The sequence below is a fragment of the Odocoileus virginianus genome, chromosome 7, assembly GCF_023699985.2.
Source record: "Odocoileus virginianus isolate 20LAN1187 ecotype Illinois chromosome 7, Ovbor_1.2, whole genome shotgun sequence".
NCBI lineage: Eukaryota > Metazoa > Chordata > Mammalia > Artiodactyla > Cervidae > Odocoileus > Odocoileus virginianus.
Genome location: NC_069680.1, coordinates 12,559,181 through 12,580,416, shown reverse-complemented (window position 1 = coordinate 12,580,416; position 21,236 = coordinate 12,559,181). Strand labels below are relative to the sequence as shown.

The 21,236-nt window shown below is 38.7% G+C and overlaps 2 long non-coding RNA genes across 2 annotated transcripts in view; both read left to right on the top strand.

Moving 5' to 3' along the window:
* Positions 1 to 21,236, top strand: part of LOC110130297 (uncharacterized) — a 297,669-nt gene that overhangs the window by 19,560 nt on the left and 256,873 nt on the right. The gene's annotated exons all lie outside the window — the stretch shown is intronic.
* Positions 1,018 to 7,879, top strand: LOC139035966 (uncharacterized). The gene is made up of 2 exons (XR_011488623.1): positions 1,018 to 2,910; positions 5,389 to 7,879. It is a non-coding gene; the product is annotated as an uncharacterized lncRNA (long non-coding RNA).

Below are 21,236 nucleotides of genomic sequence, written 5' to 3'. Positions count from 1 at the left end.
AGTGTGTGTATATACACAGATTGAACATTTACAAGAATTATATCATAATGTTAACTCAGGCCCAGGGGTTTAGATTACAGGGAGATTATAATGTATGTCTTGCAACTTGCCATTGTTTCCAGTTTTCCACAAAGACCTTCATTATCTTAATATTCAGAGAAAATAATGGTAATAAAAAAACTGACATTCAAAGATATTTTGTAACTTTCCCAATCTCAAATAGCTGACTAGGGAGTGAGTCATTTCAGATTTGATTCCAGCTGTGTCTCAGTCAGAAAACTCATGTCCTGGAGAAAAGGGAACCCTCTTACACTGTTAGTGGGAATGCAGACTGGTACAGCCATTCTGGAAAACAGTGTGGAAATTCCTTAAAAAACTGGGAATAGAACTGCCAGTTCTATTGCTTGGGAATACGACCAAGCAATCTCACTGCAGGGCATAAACCCCAAGGAGACCAGAACAGAATGAGACACATATACCCCAATGTTCATTGCAGCACTACTTGCAATAACTATAACATGGAAGCAACCTAGATGTCCATCAGCAGATGAATGGATAAGGAGGTTGTGATACATATACACAATAGAATATTACTCAGCTATAAAAAGGAATGCTTGTGAATAAGTTCTAATGTTGTAGATGAACCTGGAGCCTCTTATACAGAGTGAAGTAAGTCAGAAAGAGAAAGACAAATACTTTATATTAAAGCATATATGTGGAATTTAGGAAGATGGTACCAACAATCCTGATCCTACATGCAGGGCAGCAAAGGAGACACATATGTAAAAACAGACTTTTGTACTCAGTGGGAGTAGGTGAGGGTGGGATGATTTGAGAGAAAACCATTGAAACATGTACATTACCATATGTAAAATAGATGACCAGTGCAAGTTCGATGCATGAAGCAAGGCACCCAAAGCCAGTGCTCTGGGACAATCCAGAGGGATAGGGTAGGGAGGGATGTGGGAGGGGGGTTCAGGGGGAGGGGGACACCTGTATATCTATGGCTGATTCATGTTGATGTATGACAAAAACAATCACAATACTGTAATTATTCTCCAATTTCAATTAATTAATTAATTTTACAAAGAACAACTCATGTCCTTATCTCTATGTTGTGCTGTTTCCCTATCATAATCTCTGGGCAAATACTTGTCTTAGTTAAGCACATCCATAGTACACAGTTTTTTTATGCTGGAGCACTCAAATATTTTATCTCATATCCATCCACTTGGGCTTCCCAGGTGGTACTAGTGGTAAAGAACCTGCCTGCCAATGCAGGAGATTAAGAGACATGAGTTTGATTCCTAGGTCAGGAAGATCCCCTGGAGGAGGGCATTCCAGTATTCTACTCATTCCAGTATTCTTGCCTAGAGAATTCCATGGACAGAGAAGTCTGGTGGGCTACAGTTCATAGGTTCACAAAGAGTAAGACACAATTGAAGTGACTTAGCAAGTACACTTGCATGTCCATCCACAATTACCTGAGCAAGTGAAAGGAAACCTAGAGTAAAACTCTTCTGTTTTAGAATTAGAATTCATGTTCCACATCTTTTGGACATTTGTGAACAAGAGTACTTCTGGTTTTGTGAGCCTCACCTGATACTTATCAGTAAAATCCATTCAAGTTAGCATGCCTATATCAAAAGAGTTCAGAGTATGGATATATGAACTGAACTGAATCTTTCAGCAGAAATCATGTTGCTGTGATGGCAGAGCAAGAGGAAAGATCTACCACGTTTATTTGAGGAGGTCTTTGAAGCTGTCCTGATTCTCCCTCTTCCCATGACCTGGTTATTCAACTATTTATTGGATTCAGTAAGTAACTTGGTATCTTTTCCTACTTGCCTAAGTAGGTTTTCATTACTCCAAATCAAAAGAATCCAATATTCCTAAGCAAGCTCGCCCAGATATTAAATAGGTATTGGGGATTTAAATAACAATTGGTTGAATTCCAGAAGGAGCAACTGTTTATATTCATGTTCAAATGCAATAGATGATAACTGCTGTCCAAAAATAAATTGTAATCTGTATACACTTGTCTTGAAGAACAAAATCAACATTTGTATAACTTTCTCCTCAATCATATTTGATTTAAATGCTTTCTATTTCCTAGATTACATTTAACTTATTTTTAATGAAAAAAAAAGAAAGAAAGAAGCATCCTGCTTATGTAGGAAAGTTTCCTTCTCTCCTTCTGCACTCCACAAATGCACATTTCCAGGTTTAAAAATCTTTCTGAAGTTTTCTTGACAAGAATTCCAGTTTTCAGAAGTTTTCTAATAAGATCAAAATACAGGTAACAGGACAAGAAGGCAATGTGCTTGTTCCTCACTTTTCCCTCATAAGGAATGGAGTTGGTTCTCACAGCCAAATAGTTCTGTGGTGTGGTGTTCAGGTATTCTAACAGAGGTGACTGACAACAGCAGGCTTTTTAAAAAAAATTACATTCCAGAAGCTCATGTACTCTGGAAATTCAAATTGCAGATCCCAGCTGGCCTGGAAACATCTGCTGTTCATTGATAACACGGTCAGGCTCTCATTTCAGCTCTTCACTCTGTTGTGAATTCATTTGTGTAGCTGCCTTCCTGAAACTGTTTATTCTGAAATGGCATGCTAGAAGCATAGGCCAAATAGAGTAAGTTTGCTGAAAGCTACAAGTTAATTTGATGGTTTTCCTGCTCTTGAATGAACTTTCTGATGCCTTCACCTTGTCATAGTCTGAAGCATATCAGTTCATTACATTTGGGGATATACATATTAATGTATTCAGTAAGTAACTTGGGATGAAATGTGTTTATCTCATTCTAGCAAAAGCTGATGGGCATGCATTTCCTAATCTGAATAATTTACTTAGAGGAGGGTGATTATGATCATACAGCATGGACTGCTGGATTGCATCTATCACAGGTACTTTTGCAGTGCTTCCTGGAGAAGTGATTATTTTTAGAACATCCATACCTTTGCCTTATTCAATTAATCACTCTTTGAATTACTGGCTTCACAGTTTAATTTGTAGTAATGTCATCAGGGCCAGCTTCATGGGCATGCCACCTGTGCAGTTACTTAGAAGGGCCCATGCTGCTTTAATACTCTGCAATTGCTGTTTTGAAATTCCTAACACACTTTGAAATTATTAATACACTTTGAACTCTGGGTTTTCATTTTGCATTGGGCCCCACAGATATATATCCAATCCTGGGTGTCATCAAGCTACAGGGACATGAGGGTGGGTTAGTCAGAATCAGGTAATGAGGTGAGCACAGAGCTTGGTTACTGGGTGACCTGAAGCAAATTTGGTCCTTGGTCTTCTCCATAGGAAAGGAATAAATAAAATAACTGTCCTTACTTACTCCCAAATTCTTTTGATATGTGAAGTAATGCTTGCGAATATACAATGTAAGTGTTCATGAATAATATGTATGTATTAATATTAGTATCATATATCCATTTGTTGTTGGTTAGTCACTAAGTCATGTCCGACTCTTTTGCGACCCTATGAACTGGTAGCCCACTAGGCTCATCTGTCCATAGGATTTCTCAGGCGAGAATACTGGAGTGAGTTGCCATTTTCTTCTCCAGGGGATCTTCCCAACCCAGAAATCGAACCCACGTCTGTTGCATTGCAAGTGATTTCTTTACCACTGAGACTTCAGGGATGTCTAATACCTTCATTTACTTTTTCTTAGACTTGAAGTCAAGCTGTGACTATATTGATTAATATTTAAGTCCCAGATGGCTGGGGAACACCTGTTATAGGGCACATTGTTTCTTCCCAACATAGCTGTTAGAAATTTTCACTCACTAAACTTTTCTAATATGTATATTCTTTAGACCTTGGGCCATGTAATGAATTGTCATTTCAGTTCAATTATACTCCTTGGCTCTACAATACACTGGGTGATATCCTAAAAAGCTAAAAAGCTATTAAATGCCAGATTGCAACTGAGTAAGAATCTGAAGAGGAACTGAGGATCTTGCATTTGTTTGTTTTGCTTGATTTCATTTTAAGTGAAAATAGCACCAACTTTGGTATTAGACAGACTTGGCCTGTCTGTTTTGCTGTGAGAATAAGTGAGAACTTTTAGAAATGTTCTGAGGCTGAAAAATCAATTTTGTGAAGTGTCTAGTTTCATAGATCCTATGTGGCAACTATTATTATTTATTTTCACTGTTTACTGTGTACTCTTGTTTCATAAATGGTGTGTTTGTGTGTGTATGGATCCACAACTGGACTGTAAAGTCTTTGAGGCCGTAAATTGTGGTTTACTTTTCTTTTTAATCCTCTATAGCTTCTAGTATAGTGCTGAGCATTTAACAGATAGGTTCATAAAAACTACTTTTTGATTGATTTTTTGACAGAACTGAAATTAAAAATCAACTGCAGCTTTGTCAAATGCATTTATAAACACCAAAATTGCATTCTGGCAGACTAACTACAAATTTCAATAAGATCCTAAGAGCATCTGTGCATTTGTGTCTAGGCTACAGAGACATTTTTCAATAATCAGTCTGTGGAGCCCATCAGTTTAGAAATCCCATTTGGAGAACTGATAAATTTGTTCTGAGTCATTCTAGGCTATACTGGACTACAAGAAGCAAGCTGTGCCCAAATTTTGAGGACAGTGTCTGCATGTCATTTCTGAAAGGACTAATGCAGATGCCATGTTTTTATAAACTGGAGATACTGAGGTAGTATGGTAGAAAGTATCAGGGGAGTGGTGTCTGAGCACAGAGAACAGGACTGGGACACAGCTTGGGAATGGGAAGTCATTCGACGGTAGCAGAATAACAAAGAATGCCTGCCCCTGGGGAGTGACAATGTCTAACATCAGCACTGACATGTTTCTGGAGCTCCCAAAGAAGAATGATTTGGCCTTAGTTAAGGATCACTGGATTTGGGGAGGAGAGTAAGGGGAAAGGATGAAAATACACAAGGCTTTTGTGTTCTAAGCCTGGATTTATCTTGGAAGTAGAGCAGAACCGAACTGCTAGATGCGAGGCCTGTGGCCTCAATGGGCGTGCACTGAAGAGATGAAAAGCAAGGGAGGTCAGGCAGAGAGGATGAACTCCTCTCCCCACTGAGCTTACTTCACTCCTGGATGAGCTCCCCTGCTATTATCTCCACTGATCTGGGAAGCAGGCAGGAGTGAGGGCAGATTGGAGGCTCATAGGCATGTGTTATGTTGTTTTTTAAAATAGCACAACAGTGTTTGTGCCACCTAGATCTTAGGGTGGCCTCATGATTTCTGTCCCGTAATATCCATGTGCTGTATACTCTCTTCCCCTTGAGTGTGATCATGACTTGTCATTTGCTTCTAGACAAAGTAGCAAGGGATTTTGCAAATGTATTTAAGGATCCGAATCAGTTGATTTTTATTTTAACAGAGTGATTTATTCTGAACTACCGTGAGTGGATCTGGAGTGAAAGTTCTTAAAAGAGAAACTGTGTTCTTCCTGAGGTGAGAGGCTGTCCTCATGAGTTTGACAAAGTAAGTGACCATGTTGGAGAGGCCCACATGGATAAGAGGTATGTTAAGAGGGCATCCTTGAAGATCTGAGGCCGGTTTTCAGTCAAGAGATAGCAAAAAGCTAGCTTATAGGGTTGCAAGGAAATAAATCTGAATGAGCAGACTTTTCCCCAGTTAATCCTGCACTTGATAATTCAGCCTTGCTGACATCTCTCCTGAAGCCTTATGAGCCTCTGAGTAGAGGACCCAAATAAACCATGCTCAGACCCCTGACCACAGATACTTTGTATGACACAATACATGTGTGTTGCTTTAAGATGCTAAATTAGTGGCAGTTTATTATGCAGAAATGGAAAACTAGTGCAGTGTTTTAAATAGCAATGCAACCAGGCAAGAGTTTTTTCAGATCTTTGTTTTTATTTTATTTTACTCTATCTTTTTCTAGCTTTACTGAGGTATAAATGACCAAGTAAAATTGTGTATATTTAAGGTATACGAGGTGATGATTTGAAATACATTGTGAAATGATTACTACAATCAAGCTAATAACTGGCTTATCCATCAGCTTTCATAGTTATGTTGTGTGTGTCTGTGTGATTATTCTTAATATTTACTCTCATTTAAAGTATACAATACAGGACTACTAACTATAGTTATTGTACTGGATATTACATCCTCCAAACCTATTCTTCTTAGAACTGGAAGTTTATATACTTTGGGTGACATCTCTGCATTTTCTTTACTCCCTGGAAACCACAGTTCTGCTTTCAGTTTTATGAGTTCAACTTTTTTGGATTTCACATATAAATGATATCATATGGTATTTGTCTTTCTCTGTCTGGCTTATTTCACTTAGCACAATGTCCTCCAAGTTCAAACATGTTGTCACAAAGTGACATATGTATCACATTTCCTATATCTATTTATACATCATTAGATATTTATATTGCTTCTGTGTCTTGGCTCTTGCAAATAATGCAATAGGCATGAGGGGTACAAATATCTGAGATACCGATTTCATTTTCTTTGGCTGTATACCCAGAAGTGGGATTGCTGGATCATATGGTAGTTCTATTTAAAAATTTTTGAGGAACCTTCATACTGTTTTCTTAATGGCTGACCAATTTGCATTCCCACCAACAATGTACAAGGATATCCTTGTCTCTTACATCTGCCAGTACTTGCTGTCTCTTATCTTTTTGGTAATAGCCATTAAAACAGATGAGAAGTGATATCTCATTGAAGTTTTGATTTTTATCTCCCGGATTAATGATACTGAGCACCTTTTCATATGCCAACTGACCATTTGTATGTCCTCTTTGAAAAATGTCTATACTGTTCTTTTGCTCATTTTTAAATTTAGTTTTTTTTTTTTTTGCTGGAGTTGTATGATTTCTTTATGTATTTTGGTTTCTAACTCCTTAGCAAATATAGTTTGCAAAATTTTTCTCCATTCTGTAGATTATCTGTTCATTTTGTTAATTATTTTCTTTGTTAAGCTTTTTAGCTTTATGTAGTTCTACTGTACTTGATGAAAGTGAAAGAGGAAAGTGAAAAAGTTAACTTAAAGCTCAACATTCAGTAAACTAAGATAATGGCATCCAGTCCCATCACTTCCTGCCAAATAGATGAGGAAATAGTAGAAACAATGAGAGACTTTATTTTTTGGGGCTCCAAAATCTGCCAATGGAGACTGCAGTCATGAAATTAAAAGATGCTTACTCCTTGGAAGGAAAGTTATGACCAACCTAGATGGCATATTAAAAAGCAGAGACTTTACTTTGCCAACACAGGTTCATCTAGTCAAGGCTATGATTTTTCCAGTAGTCATGTATGGATGTGAGAGTTGGACTATAAAGAGAGCTGAGCGCCAAGGAATTGATGCTTTTGAACTGTGGTGTTGGAGAAGACTCTTGAGAGTCCCTTGGACTGCAAGGAGATCCAATCAGTCCATTCAGAAGGAGATCAGTCCTGAGTGTTCATTGGAAGGACTGATGTTGAAGCTGAAACTCCAATACTTTGGCCACCTGATGCGAAGAGTTGACTCATTGGAAAAGACCCTGATGCTGGGAAAGATTGAAGGCAGGAGGAGAAGGGGACAACAGAGGGTGAGATGGTTGGATGGCATCACCAACTCAATGGACATGGGTTTGGGTAAACTCCAGGAGTTGGTGATGGACAGGGAGGACTGACGTGCTGTGGTTCATGGGGTCGTAAAGAGTTGGACATGACTGAGTGGCTGAAGTGAACTGAACTGTAGTTTTATTTTTAGTTTTGTTGACTATGCTTTTGGTGTCGTTATAACATAGTTATCAAAGGGGAAAGTAGGAGGAGCGATAAGCTAGGAGTATGAGATTAACAGATACACAATCCCATGTATAAAATAAATAAATGTCAAGGATTTAATGTATAGCACAGTGGCTGACTTTTTTTGGGGGGGGCTCCAAAATCACTGCAGATGGTAATTGCAGCCGTGAAATTAAAAGACGCTTACTCCTTGGAAGGAAAGTTATGACCAAACTAGATGGCCTATTAAAAAGCAGAGACATCTATTTGTCAACAAAGGTCTGTCTAGTTAAGGCTATGGTTTTTCCAGTAGTCATGTATGGATGTGAGAGTTGGACTATGAAGAAAGCTGGGTGTTTAAGAATTGATGCTTTTGAACTGTGATGTTGGAGAAGACTCTTGAGAGTCCCTTGAACTGCAAGGAGATCCAGCCAGTCCATCTTAAAGGAGATCAGTCCTGGGTGTTCGTTGGAAGGACTGATATTGAAGCTGAAACTCCAATGCTTTGGCCACCTGATGCGAAGAGCTGACTCATTGGGAAAGACCCTGATGCTGGGAAAGTTTGAGGGCAGAAGGAAAAGGGGACAACAGAGGATGAGATGGTTGGATGGCATCACCAACTCAATGGACATGGATTGGGTGGACTCTGGGAGTTGGTGATGGACAGGAAGGCCTGGCGTGCCGCGGTTCATGGGGTCACAAAGAGTTGGACGTGACTGAGCAACTGAACTGAACTGAACTGAACAGGGAACTATATTCAGTATCTTATAATAACCTATGATGGCAAAGAATCATAAAAAGAATATGCATATAAACATATATATATGTATAAGCCAAATCACTTTGCTGTATACCTGAAGCTAACACAATATTGTAAATCAACTATGAATGTGAAAGTGAAAGTGAAGGTCACTTAGTCATGTCTGACTCTTTGCAACTCCATGGACTATACAGTCCTTGGAATTCTCCAGGCCAGAATACTGGACTGGGTAGCCCTTGAGTAGGTAGCCTTTCCCTTCTCCAGTTGGTCTTCCCAATCCAGGGATCGAACCCAGGTCTCCCACATTGCAGGCAGATTCTTTACCAGCTGAGCCACAAGGGAAGCCCAATCAACTATACATCAATTAAAAATAAAAATAAACCTATTTACCATTTTCCAAATATATTTTGAATATTTAGTTTTTCTTTGTTATGATTTTTATAGAAAAATTCCCATGAATTTAACATAATTGGCTCACGTTTTTGCATTTCTTTATCATTCTTGTTCAAATGCATCATAATTATACATTATTATAATAGTTTTTTTAACCAACTTTCTTCTTATTTTGTCATTAACATCTCTTATAGAGAAACATAGTCTATATGAAATAATCTTTAATCATAGTATTCAATTGCATATTTATTTAAAAAAGTAATTTTATTGGCATAATTTGCTTAAAAAATAAGTAAAATAAAGAACATATCAGTGGTTTCCTATTGTTTGATATTATAAAGAGGTTTCTTTTTTCTTTTGAATTATTTTTTCATTATATTACTAGATCAATGGTCAAAAATATGAAATATCTTAATTTTTTATGTTTTAGGTTTTAATACAACCTTAGTGATGTGAACAAATTATTTCCCCAATTTTACAGCTGAGAAGCTGGCCAAGAAAGTCAAGTGATTTTTCCAATTTCAAACAGTCAGTAACTGGCAGAACCATTCTTATAAAAGTGACTGCTGATTCTTGATTTTTCCTTTTAAATAAGGGATATGAAAAGCTTTTGCTTGTTTGGCTTTGTTCTATTATGGGTTTAAAATTTTCTTTATGATTTCCCCAATTCATAGTTTTTCCATATTTGGTCACAAGATTTTGGAGAAAGGATTTCAAAGAAAGAGAGAAGAATGATAAAATGTAAGGCCCTACTATACATAACCCACAAACTGTCAGCCCATTCCCCATATAATTTCAAAGAACCTAAAGCAAATAGGAATGCTTGAGGTCCTTCAAAAAGAGATTTGGCTGCTAAGGGAAAGTCATTGAAGCTTTACAAGCCTTGGTTTCCTAATTTGAAAACACAGGATAGTAATTTACCCTGCCTCACTACATTTTCTGAGGAACAAAGTAGAAAACACTTTGCCATTTTCTTAATAAAAGTTTCTTTTAATAAAAGCTTTCTTAATAAAAGGTGGCCAGGGTATCTCCAATATTTGAGTGCATTTTCTATCTTAAAAACTATTTCAACACTTGCCTACACTATCTTAATCTTCCTAATATCATTGTGAGACTAATTACTTCCATTCTTATAGATGAGGGAGCTGAAGATTCATAGAAATTGTACTTGTTCAAGGTCACATACTGAGTAAATAACAGAAATTAATTAAATGGTCTGATTCCAAAACCTATTTTGTTTGTTTTATTTATTTATTTTTCCATTATATGTTATACTGAATCTAAAATAAAATAAAAAAGTCTGTATTTATAACTCAGATTATGCCTACCTTATAAACAGAAACTGGTATATTATAGAAATTTGATTATCTAGGAGGATCAAGAATGTGGCAATTGAATAGATTTAATTTAGTCTCCAAATGTGACATTGCACCAGTGCTTGTGCACGCGCGCACGCACACACACACACACACACACACACACACACACAAACTCAGGAAGACTAAATTTTCCAACAGAATTTTTTTTTCCATTTATTTTTATTAGTTGGAGGCTAATTACTTTACAACATTGCAGTGGTTTTTGTCATACGTTGAAATGAATTAGCCATGGATTTACATGTATTCTCCATCCCGGTTCCCCCTCCCACCTCCCTCTCCACCCGATCCCTCTGGGTATTCCCAGTGCACCAGGCCCGAGCACTTGTCTTATGCATCCAACCTGGGCTGGTGATCTGTTTCACCCTAGATAATATACATGTTTCAATGCTGTTATCTTGAAATATTCCCACCCTCGCCTTCTCCCAGAGTCCACAAGTCTGTTCTATACATCTGAGTCTCTTTTTCTGTTTTGCATATAGGGTTATCGTTACTATCTTTCTAAATTCCATATATATGTGTTAGTATACTGTAATGGTCTTTATCTTTCTGGCTTACTTCACTCTGTATAATGGGCTCTAGTTTCATCCATCTCATTAGAACTGATTCAAATGAATTCTTTTTAATGGCTGAGTAATATTCCATGGTGTATATGTACCACAGCTTCCTCATCCATTCGTCTGCTGATGGGCATCTAGGTTGCTTCCATGTCCTGGCTATTATAAACAGTGCTGTGATGAACATTGGGGTGCATGTGTCTCTTTCAGATCTGGTTTCCTCGGTGTGTATGCCCAGAAGTGGGATTGCTGGGTCATATGGCAGTTCTATTTCCAGCTTTTTAAGAAATCTCCACACTGTTTTCCATAGTGGCTGTACTAATTTGCATTCCCACCAACAGTGTAAGAGGGTTCCCTTTTCTCCACACCCTCTCCAGCATTTATTGCTTGTAGACTTTTGGAAGTGTTGGCCACAGCAATCAGGGCAGAAAAAGAAGTAAAAGGAATCCAGATAGGAAAAGAAGTGAAACTCTCTCTGTTTGCAGATGACATGATCCTCTACATAGAAAACCCTATAGACTCTACCAGAAAATTACTAGAGCTAATCAACGAATACAGTAAAGTTGCAGGATATAAAATTAACACACAGAAATCTCTTGCATTCCTATACACTAACAATGAGAAAACAGAAAGAGAAATTAAGGAAACAATACCATTCACCATTGCAACAAAAAGAATAAAATACTTAGGAGTATATCTACCTAAAGAAACAAAAGACCTATACATAGAAAACTATAAAACACTGATGAAAGAAATCAAAGAGAACACAAACAGATGGAGAAATATACCGTGTTCATGGATTGGAAGAATCAATATTGTCAAAGTGGCTATACTACCCAAAGCAATCTATAGATTCAATGCAATCCCTATCAAACTACCAATGGTATTTTTCACAGAACTAGAACAAATAATTTCACAATTTGTATGGAAATACAAAAAACCTCGAATAGCCAAAGTAACCTTGAGAAAGAAGAATGGAACTGGAGGAATGAACCTGCCTGACTTCAGACTATACTACAAAGCCGCAGTCATCAAGACAGTATGGTACTGGCACAAAGACAGAAATATAGATCAATGGAACAGAATAGAAATCCCAGAGATAAATCCACGAACCTATGGTCACCTTATCTTCGACAAAGGAGGCAAGGATATACAATGGAAAAAAGACAACCTCTTTAACAAGTGGTGCTGGGAAAACTGGTCAACCACCTGTAAAAGAATGAAACTAGAACACTTTCTAACACCATACACAAAAATAAACTCCAAATGGATTAAAGATCTAAATGTAAGACCAGAAACTATAAAACTCCTAGAGGAGAACATAGGCAAAACACTCTCCGACATAAATCACAGCAGGATCCTCTATGACCCACCTCCCAGAATTTTAGAAACAAAAGCAAAAGTAAACAAATGGGACCTAATGAAACTTAAAAGCTTTTGCACAACAAAGGAAACTATAAGTAAGGTGAAAAGATAGCTCTCAGATTGGGAGAAAATAATAGCAAACGAAGCAACAGACAAAGGATTAATCTCAAAAATATACAAGCAACTCCTCCAGCTCAACTCCAGAAAAATAAATGACCCAATCAAAAAATGGGCCAAAGAACTAAACAGACATTTCTCCAAGGAAGACATACAGATGGCAAAAAAACACATGAAAAGATGCTCAACATCACTCATTATCAGAGAAATGCAAATCAAAACCATAATGAGGTACCATTACACGCCAGTCAGGATGGCTGCTATCCAACAGAATTTATAGAAGAGTTTAATATTCACATCTCTTCCAATTTTCCTTTTTTAAAGATGCCACAAAGATACTGATAATTCTTGGATTTTGTTTTTGCCTTGACTTTGACAGTCTAAGCCACTTGGGATAGTTTTCCTACTTTTTTGCCACAAGCAGCTATGTCCATCTAGAAGCTGGATCATTTATCTTCAAACATTTTAGACATTTGAGAGTAGAGATGGTGACTTTTCATTGTCCTGCCTCTACTAATGTAGTACTGGAGAAGATAGGTGTTTAACACCAGCTGAAATGGTGTTGCCTAGGAATTTCCTAGAAATTTCCTAGAAAGTCTTAAAACTCCTATAGTAAGTCTTTCCTTCTTCTTTTACTTTCCAAAAAGCCCCACAAACATTTGGCTGATGATAGCCTGCATTTTCCTTCCTATAATATTTGCTACCTAACTCAATGGGTTTATGAAGACTTCTTGGACAGTCTTTTCATAATTTTTTCACTCTAAATGCTATGGAGTACTTCCTTGTTTCCAGTCTGAAGTTACTACTGCTCCTCACTTTTTTTCTGGCTTTTATTCTAGCATTTGCTTCTGTTTACATGATTTCACAGGAATATACTTTGTTTCAGAACTCTTGTATTTCCTTCTACTTTTTCAAGATTGGAGGTATTGAAATCTTCTCCCGTCTTCTGTGAAGTACATTTTGGTCGTAGTAGAAACTTGTGTTTACTCAGGAGAGAAACTAAGACTTGCTTCTGTGGAATAGTATACTTGCTTACACAATCTGCTCTTTCGTTCATGCATAACCCTTGTAATTACTCTCCTCTCAGAGAAGTTTGTCACAGGAGGAAAATAGTAACAGAAAATGGAAAGAAAGAATGAAAGCTACTTAACAGCTCCTCACCCCCGAACACACTTTTACTTTACAAGATAGCTTTCTTAGGACTGGTATAAATACGAGTATTTCACACTAAAACTATAATCACTCCATCAACCTATTCCCTTCTCCCTGCCGTTTCCCATCAGAACTTTTCCTGCATGGGCATTTTCTGATCTCTTCTCACCCTTGACTACAGGTGAGTGTGGAGGAGCATATACACTGATATGATGATGACTTTGTGAAGATAATTTGTCATCAAGAACTTCATAACATCTCATCATGACAGATATTTACTATTGTCTGAGTGTCTGCCCATAAAATAAAAATCATTGCGCTTTAGTTGAATAAAGTAGTATATATGCAATGATCTTGAAAGGCCTTGAAGGTGAACAGCCTTCAAAAAAAAGGGGAAAAGTCATTTTGAGTTAATATGGAGTATTAAGTACATTACTGCTGAATACAGCAAAAGAAAATTATTTTAGTCAAAGGCAGACTTTGAAGACAGCTTGTTTAACAAGGCAGGTCACATAGTGTACTGCAAGCTCCTGCTAACAAGGTTAGAGTTAATAGATTATTGATCCATTTAATGTTTAGTAGCAAGCTAATTTTTTCATCAGCTATGGCAATTGGGAATTTGCCTGTTTTAGAGGCCAATTCAATAAAAATCTTTCATTTGATATTACTTTCTAATGTCGAGTAGCATATGCCTTTGATCCACTAAACCCTGTTTATTGCTACAGTCACCCTAGGGCATTGATATTCCTGCCATTGTGAGCATTTTCTTTTCTGAGGTTTACTTTGCTTTGTCTCTCAAGAGACTGGTAAACCCTTTCTAGTGTAAAAAGGCTTGGGCTTGCAGGCACTGAGATAAGGGTAGAATCTGATCATATCACCCACTGCTAACACCTGCTCCACTTCACTGAAGTTCCTATTATATGGGACTTTATTCAATATTGCAATGAGGAACTTGAAATAATGTGTTGCTAGTTATCTCCCTGGTGTCCAAGTAGTTCTAATATTTAAATAATAACAAAAGGAAAATTGTGATAGCATTGAGGCCCTGTAGTCCCTAGGTTTTGAAGAAGAGGCTAGACTTAAGAAAGGACAGACATCAAACTCCAAATTACACGTGAAGTATCTGTGTTTGTGTTTACTTTTCCAGGTTTTAACAAAGAAGGGAAAATCTTTTTTAGTAAATACAATAAAGATATGTAGTTTGCTTCACCTCCTATGGAGATTCAACACATAGGTGAAGTAGCAAAGAGCAGAGGTTGAAAGTCTATATCTTGCAGCCAGGTGGTCTGGGTTCAAACTCCCTTTACCAGCAAGTAGCTATGAAATTTTGAAAAAGATATCAAAGACAACTTTGGCTCTGTGCTCTTTTCTGGAAAAAAAAAGATATTAGTAACATTATCTTCATTGAATTTTTAGAGAATTAAATGAGGTAAAGTATGTAAAATGTTTAAACACTGTCTGGATGAATAGTATTTTGGAAAATACCTGGCTTTGGTTCTAGGCTTATGTGTTTCCATTATTTCCAGCCTAACATTTACTTAAAAAAATTAATATGTTTTACTTCTAAGGCAGATCTAGTTTCACAGCAAAATTGAATGGAAAGTATAGAGAGTTTCCATATACCCACTGTCCTCATAAAGCATAGAGAGTTTCCATATACCCACTGTCCTCATAACCTACCCCCAAATTGACAGCCAGCACCACAGTGGTACATCTGTTACAATCCTTGAACTTAAACATTGATGCATCATTACCACACAGAGGCAACAACTCCTTTAGTCATTTTACTTTTTTCTTGTTCTAAACTTACTATTTCCTTGCCTGAGTTCAGTGAGCACTGGGAAACAGGTGATTGCTACCCTTAAGATACAACAGAAAATAATGAAGATGCAGTTACAAATGGAGACTGTCCCTTTAGTTTCTATAATAGGTAGGTGTGCATGTTCTGTATTCATTCAATATTTAGATATTCATCCACTCAGCTAACATGTAATGGATTCCTTTTGTGTGCTGAATACTAATTTAGGTTTGGTGATATAATGATGAATGACACAATCTTTATTTTTTTTTTTCCATTTATTTTTATTAGTTGGAGGCTAATTACTTTACAATATTGTAGTGGGTTTTGTCATACACTGACATGAATCAGCCATGGATTTACATGTATTCCCCATCCCAATCCCCCCTCCCACCTCCCTCTCCACCCGATTCCTCTGGGTATTCCCAGTGCATCAGGCCCGAGCACTTGTATCATGCATCCAGCCTGGGCTGGTGATCTGTTTCACCCTAGATAATATACATGTTTCGATGCTGTTCTCTCGAAACATCCCACCCTCGCCTTCTCCCACAGAGTTCAAAATTCTGTTCTGTACATCTGTGTCTCTTTTTCTGTTTTGCATATAGGGTTATCGTTACCATCTTTCTAAATTCCATATATATGTGTTAGTATACTGTATTGGTCTTTATCTTTCTGGCTTACTTCACTCTGTATAATGGGCTCCAGTTTCATCCATCTCATTAGAACTGATTCAAATGAATTCTTTTTAATGGCTGAGTAATATTCCACGGTGTATATGTACCACAGCTTCCTTATCCATTTGTCTGCTGATGGGCATCTGGGTTGCTTCCATGTCCTGGCTATTATAAACAGTGCTGTGATGAACACTGGGGTGCACATGTCTCTTTCATTTCTGGTTTCCTCGGTGTGTATGCCCAGAAGTGGGATTGCTGGGTCATATGGCAGTTCTAATTCCAGTTTTTTAAGAAATCTCCACACTGTTCTCCATAGCAGCTGTACTAGTTTGCATTCCCATCAATAGTGTAAGAGGGTTCCCTTTTCTCCACACCCTCTCCAGCATTTATTGCTTGTAGACTTTTGGATAGCAGCCATTCTGACTGGCGTGTAATGGTACCTCATTGTGGTTTTGATTTGCATTTCTCTGATAATGAGTGATGTTGAGCATCTTTTCATGTGTTTGTTAGCCATCTGTATGTCTTCTTTGGAGAAATGTCTGTTTAGTTCTTTGGCCCAGTTTTTGATTGGGTCATTTATTTTTCTGGAGTTGAGCTGCAGGGGTTGCTTGTATATTTTTGAGATTAATCCTTTGTCTGTTGCTTCGTTTGATATTATTTTCTCCCAACCTGACAGCTGTCTTTTCACCTTGCTTATAGTTTCCTTTGTTGTGCAAAAGCTTTTAAGCTTCATTGGGTCCCATTTTTTTATTTTTGCTTTTACTTCCAATATTCTGGGAGGTGGGTCATAGAGGATCCTGCTGTGATTTATGTCAGAGAGTGTTTTGCCTATGTTCTCTAGGAGTTTTATAGTCTCTGGTCTTACATTTAGATCTTTAATCCATTTTGAGTTTATTTTTGTGTATGGTGTTAGAAAGTGTTCTAGTTTCATTCTTTTACAGGTGGTTGACCAGTTTTCCCAGCACCACTTGTTAAAGAGGTTGTCTTTTTTCCATTGTATATCCTTGCCTCCTTTGTCAAAGATAAGGTGACCATAGGTTCGTGGATTTATCTCTGGGATTTCTATTTTGTTCCATTGATCTATATTTCTGTCTTTGTGCCAGTACCATACTGTCTTGATGACTGATGACACAATCTTTAAATTCAGAGTTTATACTCTGGTTTGAGAGTTAGTGACTGATTTTTAACTGTTCAACAAGAGGTTTTGGGGACAAATGATATCACACTAATATTTAATGTTGAAATCACAATGATTGCCAATACCTTGTTCGTCCTTTAATGGACCGGAACCTGGTGGTCTGGAGAGTGTTAGAAAACGCCGCGGGAAGAAAGAGCCACCTCTAAGGACCGTTGATGAAAGCCTTTATTGGGCGGTCGCTCTCGGGCAGAACTCCCGGGGGCAGGTGAATGAAGAGACAAAGGGAGTCTGCAACCTGCGGGAAGGGGGCGGCACCTATATACTCTGGCGGATACGGAAGCGGCGGGACCTTTTCGAATATGCTTGGAGTCAGGCTCTAGGGTGCTGATTGGCTTTTTCTCCCGTGTCGGTTTTTCTTGATTGGCCCGAGTCTTGGCACCTTCGCATCCATCAGTCTGCCTGGCAACGGGCTGCTGATTGGTGGATGTCTGTCCCTGGTACTTATCTGGGACTTTTTGGCGGGGGCAGTCAGCGTGACCTTTCAGAGAGTAAAAGAGAGAAAGAGGCTGATATCCCTTGGTTTATGTGGAAAGCCAATAGAGTCCTGTTCTTAGGGCTTGCGCTGCTGTATATAGGCACCGGGCGCCCTCTCGAGTGGGTGAAGGCACAGTGTGCCTTCTCGAGAGGGTCTTAGAAGCGCGGGTAAGAAAGTGAGCTCTGCGGGCCTCCACGCTCCAAGGAATGAGAGAGAGAGCGAGAGAGAGAGCGAGAGAGAGCGAGCGAGAGAGCGAGAGAGAGCGAGCGAGAGCGAGCGAGAGAGAGAGCGAGCGAGAGAGAGAGCGAGAGCGAGAGAGAGAGAGAGAGAGACAGGGACCAAAGCTCTGATGGAGCAAAGGTGTTTTAATCAACATGGTCTGGGCATATACACTGTCTTACAAGGTGGTTATTCTCAGCAAAGATAAAGATTAAAATCCCAGACTTAAAAAACATAAGACAATCCCTATCAAAGAGAGAGTTACAAACGATCACCTTTTCATAAGAAGGAAGAGGGTACCTAACACTGTAATGAGAAATGCCTGGATTCCTCAGCCCCAGGAAAGGCATGCCTCTCCTCTTAATTCCTGAATATTCAGGAATTAATAAGGGCCAGAGGGTTCCTGACAGATCCAAAACAGCACACAGGAAGCCTCTTGTTAAATGCTTCCTGACAATACCTATTTCTTGCTAGCTTTCAGTCATTACTCCCTGGTTCTAAAAATCTCTTCAGTTAATTTTAGAAGTCAAATAGGGATATCACATGTTGTTGTTGTTCAGTCGCTCAGTTGTGTCCAACTGTCTGTGACCCCATGAACGGGAGCACACTAGCCTTCCCTGTCCTTCACTGTCTCCTGGAGTTTGCACAGACTCATGTCCTTTGAGTCAGTGATGCCATCCAACCGTCTCATCCTCCGATGTCCCCTTCTCCTCCTGCCCTCAATCTTTCTCAGCATCAGGTCTTTTCCAATAAGTTGGCTCTTCACATCAGGTGGCCAAAGTATTGGAACTTCAGATACAGCATCAGTCCTTACAAAGAATATTCAGGGTTCATGACCTTTAGGATTGACTAGTTTGATCTCCTTGCTGTCCAAGGGACTCTCCAGCACCACAATTTGAAAGCATCAATTCTACATCGCTTAGCCTTCTTTATGGTCCAACTCTCACATCTGTACATCAATTCAGTTCAGTTCAGTCGCTCAGTTGTGTCCAACTCTTTGTGACCCCATGGACTGCAGCATGCCAGTCCTTCCTGTCCATCACCAACTCCCGGAGTTTACCCAAACTCATGTCCATCGAGTCGGTGATGCCATCCACCCATCTCAGCCTGTTATCCCCGTCTCCTCCTGCCTTCAATTGTTCCCATTATCAGGGTCTTTCCAATAAGTCAGTTCTTTGCATCAGGTGGCCAAAGTATTGGAGTTTCAGCTTCAATATCAATCCTTCCAGTGAACACCCAGGACTGATCTCCTTTAGGATGGACTGGTTGGATCTCCTTGCAGTCCAAGGGACTCTCAAGAGTCTGCTCCAACACCACAGCTCAAAAGCATCAATTCTTCAGCACTCAGCTTTCTTTAAGTTCAACTCTCATATCCATACATGACCACTGGAAAAACCATAGCCTTGACTAGACAGACCTTTGTTGGCAAAGTAATGTCTCTGCTTTTTAACATGCTGTCTAGGTTGGTCATAACTTTTCTTCCAAGGAGTAAGCGTCTTTTTATTTCATGGCTGCAATCACCATCTGCAGTGATTTTGGAGCCCAAGAAAATAAAGTCTGCCACCGTTTCCACTGTCTCTCCATCTATTTGCCATGAACTGATGGGATTAGACACCATGATCTTAGTTTTCTGAATGTTGAGTTTTAAGCCAACATTTTCACTCTCCTCTTTCACTTTCATCAAGAGGATCTTTAATAGTTCTTCACTTTCTGCCATAAGGGTGGTGTCATCTGTATATCTGAGGTTATTGATATTTCTCCCGGCAATCTTGATTGCAGCTTGTGCTTCCTCCAGCCCAGCATTTCTCATGATGTACTCTGCATATAAATTAAATAAGCAGGGTGACAATATACAACCTTGACGTACTCCTTTTCCTATTTGGAACCATTCTGTCGTTCTATGTCCAGATCTAACTGTTGCTTCCTGACCGGCATAGAGATTTCTCAAGAGGCAGGTCAGGTGGTCTGGTATTCCCATCTCTTTAAGTATTTTCCATCGTTTGTTGTGATCCACACAGTCAAAGGCTTTGGTGTAGTCAAAGCAGAAATAGTTTTTTTCTGGAATTCTCTTGCTTTTTTGATAATTCAGTGGATGTTGGCAATCTGATCTCTGGTTTCTCTGCCTTTTCTAAAACCAGCTTGAACATCTGGAAGTTCATGGTTCACCTATTGTTGGAGCCTGGCTTGGAGAATTTTGAGCATTACTTTGCTAGCATGTGAGATGAGTGCAATTGTGTGTTAGTTTAAACATTCTTTGGCATTGCCTTTCTTTGGAATTGGAATGAAAACTGACCTTTTCCAGTCCTGTGGCCACTGCTGAGTTTTTCAAATTTGTTGGCATATTGAGTGCAGCACTTTCACAGTATCATCTTTTAGGATTTGGAAAAGCTCAACTGGAATTCCATCACCTCCACTAGCTTTGTTTAGAGTGATGCTTCCTAAGGCCCACTTCAGTTCATATTCCAGGATGTCTGGCTGTAGGTGAGTGATCACATCATCATGATTATCTGGGTCATGAAGATCTTTTTTGTATAGCTCTTCTGTGTATTCTTGCCACCTCTTCTTAATATCTTCTGCATCTGTTAGGTCCATACCATTTCTGTCCTTTATTGAGCCCATCTTTTCATGAAATGTTCCCTTGGTATCTCCAATTTTCTTGAAGAGATCTCTAGTCTTTCCTGTTCTATTGTTTTCCTTTATTTCTTTGCACTGATCGCTGCGGAAGGGTTTTTTGTCTCTTCTTGCTATTCTTTGGAACTCTGCATTCAAATGGGTATATCTTTCCTTTCCCCTTTGCTTTTGGCTTCTCTTCTTTTCAAAGTTATTTGTAAGGCCTCCTCAGACAGCTGTTTTGCTTTTTTGCATTTCCTTTTCTTGGGGATGATCTTGCTCTCTGTCTCCTATGCAATGTCAGGAACCTCCATCCATAGTTCATTAGGCACTCTGTCTATCAGATCTAGTCTCTTAAATCTATTTCTCACTTCCACTGTGTAATCATTAGAGATTTGATTTATGTCATACCTGAACGGTCTAGTGGTTTTCCCTAGTACATGACTACTGGAAAAATCAGCTTTGACTATATAGACCTTCGTTGGCAAAGTGATACCTCTGCTCGTTAATATGATTTCTAGGTTTGTCATAGCTTTTCTTCCAAGGAGCAGTCTTTTAATTTCATGACCGCAACCACCACCTGCATTGATTTTGGAGCCCAAGAAATCATGTGCATTAACGTTATTTCTGCATTTCTAACTACATGCACCACTGAACCAGAGCCCCAATACAGACAATGCTTTCTTGTTTTATCCAAACAATTTATAATCAGAATGTAGGATACATTGTTTGTAAATAAGGACACTCATGATGGATGCTGTCTAACCTGTTTACTACAAAGATTC